This window comes from Rattus norvegicus, chromosome 4 (genome assembly GCF_021556685.1).
Source record: "Rattus norvegicus strain SHRSP/BbbUtx chromosome 4, alternate assembly SHRSP_T2T, whole genome shotgun sequence".
Taxonomy (NCBI): Eukaryota; Metazoa; Chordata; class Mammalia; order Rodentia; family Muridae; genus Rattus; species Rattus norvegicus.
The window spans coordinates 105,400,498-105,407,843 of record NC_141537.1 but is presented as its reverse complement, the minus strand read 5'-3'; the positions used below and the strand labels follow the sequence as shown (position 1 = coordinate 105,407,843).

At 44.7% G+C, this 7,346-nt stretch overlaps 1 long non-coding RNA gene across 1 annotated transcript; it reads right to left on the bottom strand.

Annotated features, from left to right (window-relative positions):
- Positions 1-3,094: 3,094 nt before the first annotated feature.
- On the bottom strand, positions 3,095-6,615 carry LOC148006302 (uncharacterized). The gene is made up of 2 exons (XR_015686026.1): positions 4,863-6,615; positions 3,095-4,039 (listed from the first exon to the last, which is right to left on the bottom strand). It is a non-coding gene; the product is annotated as an uncharacterized LOC148006302 (long non-coding RNA).
- Positions 6,616-7,346: the final 731 nt, after the last annotated feature.

The following is a 7,346-nucleotide window of genomic DNA, read 5'->3' as shown; positions in this document are numbered from 1 at the left end:
GCTGGGGATGGAGGAGCAACAACATAGATGGGGTCTGGACCCTTGGCGACATCATAGAGCAGGGCAGAATAATAGGTCAGATTTCTATATAAAAGGTAAGTAAACATCTATATTAATTAAGCCAGCACTTTGAAGCCAATGCTGAGCCTCTCTGGTGTGCTACAGATTTGTGAAGCTACATAGCCTCTGTCCTGGGCTGTATTTCTAGGGCGCATGAAGGGGCAAGAGGTCCCTTTTTTCACCATCTGAAGGAACAGCGATAAGATGCCATCCAGGAACTGGAAAGCAAGCCCTCACCAGGTTCCAAATCTGCTGATACAATGATACATTTTCTTCTCCTTCTCCTCCTCCTCTTCCTTTTCTTCCTCCTTTTTCTCTTCCTTCTCTTCTTTCCTCTTCCTCTTCCTGTACTTCCTCCCTCTCATCCTCCTCTTGATACTGCTGGCATTATTTTATTCTCAAAATGCTAGGAACTGAACCTGGGGATTCCTGAATGCCCTGCCCCTACACTCCATCCCAGTTCTCGGTGGGACTCCTCAGCTTCCAGGACTGTCAGAAATAGCCGTCTGTTAGAGAGTTGTTTGTTTGCGTGCTTGTTTTTTTAAGATTTCTAACAGACTAAGGCACATCCGTGTTCTTTTACTCCAGTGTCGTAGTTAACACGTCTATTGCTGTAATGAAACACTGCGACCAAAGCAACTTGGGAAGGAATGGGTTAATTTTATCAGGTTATTGTCCCTCATCCAGGGTAGTCAGGGAAGGAGCTCAAGGCTGGAGATGAAGCTGAGGCTGTGGAGGACTGCTGCTTACTGGCTTGCTTGCCCATGGTCTTATTATACCATCCAGGACCACCTTCCCAGAGATGGCACCACTCACAGCGACCTGGGCCCTCCCACATACTTGACCAATCAAGAAGATGCCCTGCTGACTGCCTTCAGCCAATCCTATGAAGGACTTTTCTCAATTAAGATTCCTTCTGGCCATATGACCTTAGTTGTGTTAAGTTGACATAAAACTAGCCAGCACACCCTGTGAACTTTACAATTGCTGTCATCATCTCTGTGTGCTGTGATGGGAATAAAATTTGGGAAGGTTTGGGTTTCTCTCATAATAACCGAATTTTATCCAGAGAAACACATTCTCCACAGTGGGTTGTTGCTTAGTCCAGCTGATGTGTGTCAGTGGATTTTCATCAGGGGCTGAAGTTTCCTAAGCAGTCTGCCAATGAGCAGTCTCACAAATGCTCATTATCCTGGTAGGTTTTTGTTTTTGTTTTTTTTCAACTGGATACAAGCTAGAGGGGCTTAGTTACTGATCAGTTACTGTGAAGAGACCACAACCCAGGAAACTCTTATAGAAAAGTTGGGGCTTGTTTACTGTTTTAGAGGGTTAGAACAAGATCCTCATGGTGGGAAACAGACAGACATGGCGCTCGAACAGTAGCTGAGGGTTCTGATCCACAAGCAGACAACAGGGAGGGAAGGAGGGAGGGAGGGAGGGAAGGAGACACAGAGAGAGACAGGGAGACAGAGACAGAGAGAGACAGAGAGACAGAGAGACACAGACACAGAGACAGAGAGACAGAGACAGAGAGAGTCTGAGAGGAGCCTGGACTTGGTATGAACTTTTGAAACCTCAAAGTGACAAATCTCCTCTAACAAGACCATGATCTCTAATTCTTTTCAAACACTTACACCACCTGGGAACCAAGCGTTCAAATATATGAGACTGTGAAGCCATTATTATTCACACCATGAATTATCTGAGAGACAAAACCTCAATTGAAAAAATGCCTCTATCATATTAGCGTGTGAGCACATTGTTTTGATTAAAGATTGATTGGGGGCAGGGAGCCCACTTGTGAACAGTGCAATCCTCTAAGCAGGTAGTCCTGGATGGTGTAAGAAAGCGGGTTGAGCAAGCCATGGGGAGAAAGCCTTCATGGCTTCAGCTTTAGATCCTGCCTCTGAGTCCTGCCCTGACTTCCTTCAGTGATGGACTATATAACCTATGAGGTGAAAAAACAACACAAAACAACAACAAAATCATTTCCTCCCCAAATTGTCTTGATCATGGTCTTTCTTACAGCAATAGAAAGCAAACTAGAACACTCCTGGTAGGTTGAATGAGCATGGCCCCCATAGGCTCATATTTTGAATACTTGATCCCCAGCTGCTGGAACTCTTTGGGAAGGATTAGGAGGTGTGGCCATGTTGAAGGAGGTGTGGTACTGGAGTGGCCTTGAGGTTTCAAAAGTCCATGGTATTCCCACTAGCTCTCCCTTTCTGCCTCCTGCTTCTAGATCAGATATAAAGTCTTAGATACTGTTCCAGCAATCGAGCCTGCCTGCTGCCATGCTCCTGCCATGATGGTTAAGGACTCTAGAATCTTCTAGGACCATGGGCTCCAAATTAAATGTTTTATTTTATAAGTTGCCCCAGTCATTGTGTTTTGTCAAAGCAATAGAAAAGTAAGACAACAAAATTGCCTTCCCTCTTTCCTGAACCCTATTTTCTGGATCCTCTATATGTGTCTATCTGATATTTGCAGTTCCCAAGACAATGTTCCTTGGTCTAGCATTAGAAGGGAATTCTCATGGGCTAAGCAGTACTTGCCACTCAGGAAAGTAGATTTTTACTGGTGGCCAGTCTGGGTGAATAGTGACATTACTCCCTCCGTTTATTCCAGTGAATAGAACAAAATAGGAGCCCAAGCCAGCTTGCATTTTGATAGGGACATAGGGGGTATCACCTTGTGCTCTTGAAACTCATTGCTAACCTAAAGACTGGTCCAGCTTGTGAATGTGACCGGACTTCCCTGCTCACTCCTCCTTCCTTCCAGCTCTTTGTCAACACACACATAAATACCCACAATTCTTTTTTTATTCTTTTTTTCGGAGCTGGGGACTGAACCCAGGTCCTTGTGCTTGCTAGGCAAGCGCTCTACTACTGAGCTAAATCCCCAACCCCAATACCCACAATTCTAAAGGTGGAAAACATTCTGCAAAAGACCCTGTTAAAAAGGATCAAAGGCAAACTTATGTGTCGCGCGCCCAATGTCCCGCCAGCAAGAACGACGCGCGGCAACAGGATTCTTCTGCGAGCAAGCCTTTACTGTGTTACAGCTCTTCTTAGTGTTACAGCTCTCTTGAACAGGGACCCCGAGCAGCAAAATCGCTCGGCTTATATAGACAACAGTATGCTAATTATCTCTCAGGGATTGGTGGGGCTTGGATCACCCCACTACTTGTCCTCCAGGGATTGGCGGAGAATGAATCACCTCATTAGCATATTAACGGTCAACTAACACCTGGTGCATAAACCGCACATGTGCAGTACCGCTGTTCACCACTAGAGGGAGCCCTAGCAAGGGGACAAGCCTGCACATGTGCAGTAAGTCGTTTATATCCAGACAAGGCTGGATGTCAGCGCCATCTTTGTTTCGCCGCGCCGCTCTCTACATCTCCCCCTTTTTTGTTTAATAAAATGACTGGTCTAGATCTGGGTGTCACGTCAATCTTGTCATTGCTCCTGTCTTAGGTCGTTCTCATCCAAACTCGGCCTTACCCGTCATAGAGTTACCCTATCGCCACCAGGCCCCGTGTCTTAGGTTGGTCCGAGTTCGAGGAAAGTTGCCCGTCCCTGGATACAATGACTCCACATGACTGTGACAAAAATGATCTAGGGCGAACTCTTGATCTTTCAAAGAGGCCAGCCATATGTTGGGAGAAGCACCCTTTTTAATGGTGGTCATAGCCTGGTAAACAACCATTTTGTGTCTGGCATGTTCTCTTTTTAAACAGCCAATAAGCCAGAGACCTACTCCGCATCCCAGGAGGACAATAGCTCCCCGGGACAAACATGTCTGCCCACTCCTTGAAAAGGGAGAAAGCATTGGTAATCCATGAGGTAAAGTCTTCAACTGTGATGGGGTCCAGCCTAGTGCTGTTGAGGACAGCAATCTGTATCAGCAATTGTCTTGATAGTTGCTCTGCTTTCATGGACCAGTTTCCTTTCAGATAATTTGAGATTTCTTTGTTCTGTTGAAAATTTTGAGAAAAGTTAGCTCGCAAAGGAATAATGTATAAACCTCGAAGGGAGGAAACCACAAGACAGCTGTGTCATATGATATAGTGCTTCAATTTGTTCTTGAACTAAATCTATCCTTTGATTGGCTAATAGAAGGCCAGATGCCAAATGGGTATTAAATTCTTTCTTGTATCTCTAGTGCCTCTGTAGTTCTTTCTACAATCTGATTGACAGTCTCAGCCGTCTGTATTTGATTGGTCATAGTAATTGTAGCTGTGGTAGCTATAGCATCAGTCAGCACAATGGCTGAAATTATGGCTGTCATAATTCCAAAATCTCTTCAGCAAATTAAGGATAGGAAAGCTATCTGGGTTTGCCTCCACTGGGATTGGCACAAAGGAGGGAATCTTAACCATCACTGTGGTGTCATTGGTGTCATCCCAGCATTCAGCTAAATAGCAGACTACATCAGAGCTATCACAATTTAAAGCACCACTGTTTACATCAGTGCTTATCAGAAAGAAAAAAGGTGATCTAACACATACTGAAGTACTAGTGGCAGTATTATTTGCCAAGAGGTTATTATATTGAATATTGGTCAACGTGGTATCATTTTTTCTGGTAGCTGAAACATTATACAGCACGAAGTTCTCACCCATCAACGTAGCAAAGGGGGTCATGGATGTATATTCCCCTTGCTCATTGGACAGCACCCATTGAAACCAAGGTCAGAGATTATGTTTGCCAGTCTTATTCTCAAAACAGTAGAACTGGCATGGGTACTGGCCAGGATCTGGCAATAGCCCACAAGGTGAGCGAATTAACCTGTATTACCATTCCTAGTAGTAATAGTAGGGTTCGTAGTCTCATCTTTAGGAAGAGCAGAAGACAATCTTCGAGTCAAACGCTCAGGTACCCAAATTGGATTTTCTTGATTCTGCGGAAAAACACAAATCGCTCCCCTAGATCTCGAAATCACGGGATCTGGGCCACGCCATTCATCAGTTAAGACATCCTTCCACTTTACTTCTGCATTAGTTATAGGTGTAGTAGCAGCATGGCGATCTGCAGCAGAGCGGCCATGTGCATCCAAAATTAAGAAATTTAGAGTAAAAAGAGCCAAAGAAAGTTGTCCTTTTGGTGTTTGGCCGCTGGCAATTCCCTCTTTTTGTTTTTGTATAAGCTCTTTTAAGGTACGATGTACTCTTTTCACAATTCCTTGACCCTGGGGATTGTATGGTAAGCCTGTAGTATGACCGACCTGCATTGTCTGGCAAAATGTCTGAAAGAACTTTGTAGTGTAGGCAGGCCCATTGTCTGTCTTGAGACTATCAGGGTTTCCCCAGGCTGTCCATGCCTCTAAGCAATGGCTGATGGCATTACGAGCCTTTTCACCAGTCATCAGAGTAGCGTGTATAATACCGGAACAGGTATCAACAGAAACATGAGCATATTTTAAATTTTATCAGTTTTATGTCAACTTTTTGTTATCAATGTTACATTTTTTAAACCATATCCAATAACTTAAAAGCCAATAGTCCATAACCAAGGCATGTAGAGAATATTTATACATTTAAAACCAATCAGAAAACAAAATTGAAGTGGCTACACATATCTTAGCTACAGGTGCAAGGCTCCAAGGGCCGATTGAAACTGCTTTTTTAAGAGAAGCACCTTGTCACTTGCTAAATCTCCTTGAGACCAGGAATCCAAGTAGGCACACTCAAGTTTATCTTTTTGTTTGATTCTCCTGAATAAATTTTTAGGCGGTCTACCTCTATCAAATCTGATCAGTATGACTCTGTGAGGTTTTCAGAGCCTAATCACATACCTAGCAATAGCCTCAACTTGAGCCACAACAAAAGCTGCACTGACCCCATTTTTTATCTCTGTCTTCTCTCTGTTCCTTTTATCTCCTTTTCTTTTCTTTTTTTCTTTCGAGACCTTTTCTCCCTCTGACATACTTTCTTGTTGCTCTGTAAGGACCCTCTGACCTGTCCTAACAGCTTCCTCACATCGTTTATCCTCTAAGCAGGCAGGGACCATTTGCCAAAGAGGTTTTGGTCCGGGCTTAAGCTTGCCGTCAGTGGCTTCTCTATCCCACACAAAGAAAAAAAGAAACAAAATTACCAGCCTTTTCCACAAAGGATCCATAACTTTAGGTTTCTTCACAGTGGCTCTCCACCTAGGCCCATATCTTTCTTCCTCATATATGGCTGCCTCTTCCTCTAATTCCTCCTCCTCCGACTCTGACAACTCTTGCTCAGAGTCACTGTCAGCCAGTTCTAAGGCTTCTAATTCTTTTAATGGATACAAAGTATCCTCTCCGGATGACTTGTACTTGGACCTCCGGGGCATACCTATTTTTTCCTCTGGCAGCGTTTCTTCTGCCTTTTGTATCTCGAAAGATACTTTTGTTTTAGTAACCTTTTTCTTTTTTGCCCGCTCCTAATTTCTCACTCTGCTCCGTTTCTGACATGCTCTCTTAAATCCAAAAAGGGGCATGCCTCTCGAAGCCTAATTTCTCACTCTGCTCCGTTTCTGACATGCTCTCTTCCAAAAAGGGGCATGCCTCTCGAAGCTTACCTTTTAATTTACCTTCTCGCAGTTCTGAATCCTCTTCAGCACACTGAAGGGTCCCCTGGCGCCGGCGATGTTGGTTTCCGGGTTTCGGCACCACTTGTCGCGCGCCCAATGTCCCGCCAGCAAGAACGACGCGCGGCAACAGGATTCTTCTGCGAGCAAGCCTTTACTGTGTTACAGCTCTTCTTAGTGTTACAGCTCTCTTGAACAGGGACCCCGAGCAGCAAAATCGCTCGGCTTATATAGACAACAGTATGCTAATTATCTCTCAGGGATTGGTGGGGCTTGGATCACCCCACTACTTGTCCTCCAGGGATTGGCGGAGAATGAATCACCTCATTAGCATATTAACGGTCAACTAACACCTGGTGCATAAACCGCACATGTGCAGTACCGCTGTTCACCACTAGAGGGAGCCCTAGCAAGGGGACAAGCCTGCACATGTGCAGTAAGTCGTTTATATCCAGACAAGGCTGGATGTCAGCGCCATCTTTGTTTCGCCACGCCGCTCTCTACACTTATGCATAGTATAGAAGTGGTAAGGGCTAGCTACACCATAGTGCTTGGGAAGATTCTGAAGTGTGAAGTCAGCCTAAGCTACATAGCAAGCAAGTTTAGGCCAGTCAGGACTACATAGTGAGAACATATAAAAAAAATCACACACACACACACACACACACACACACACACACACACACAGAGGCAGACAGGCAGACAGACAGACAGGCAGAAAGA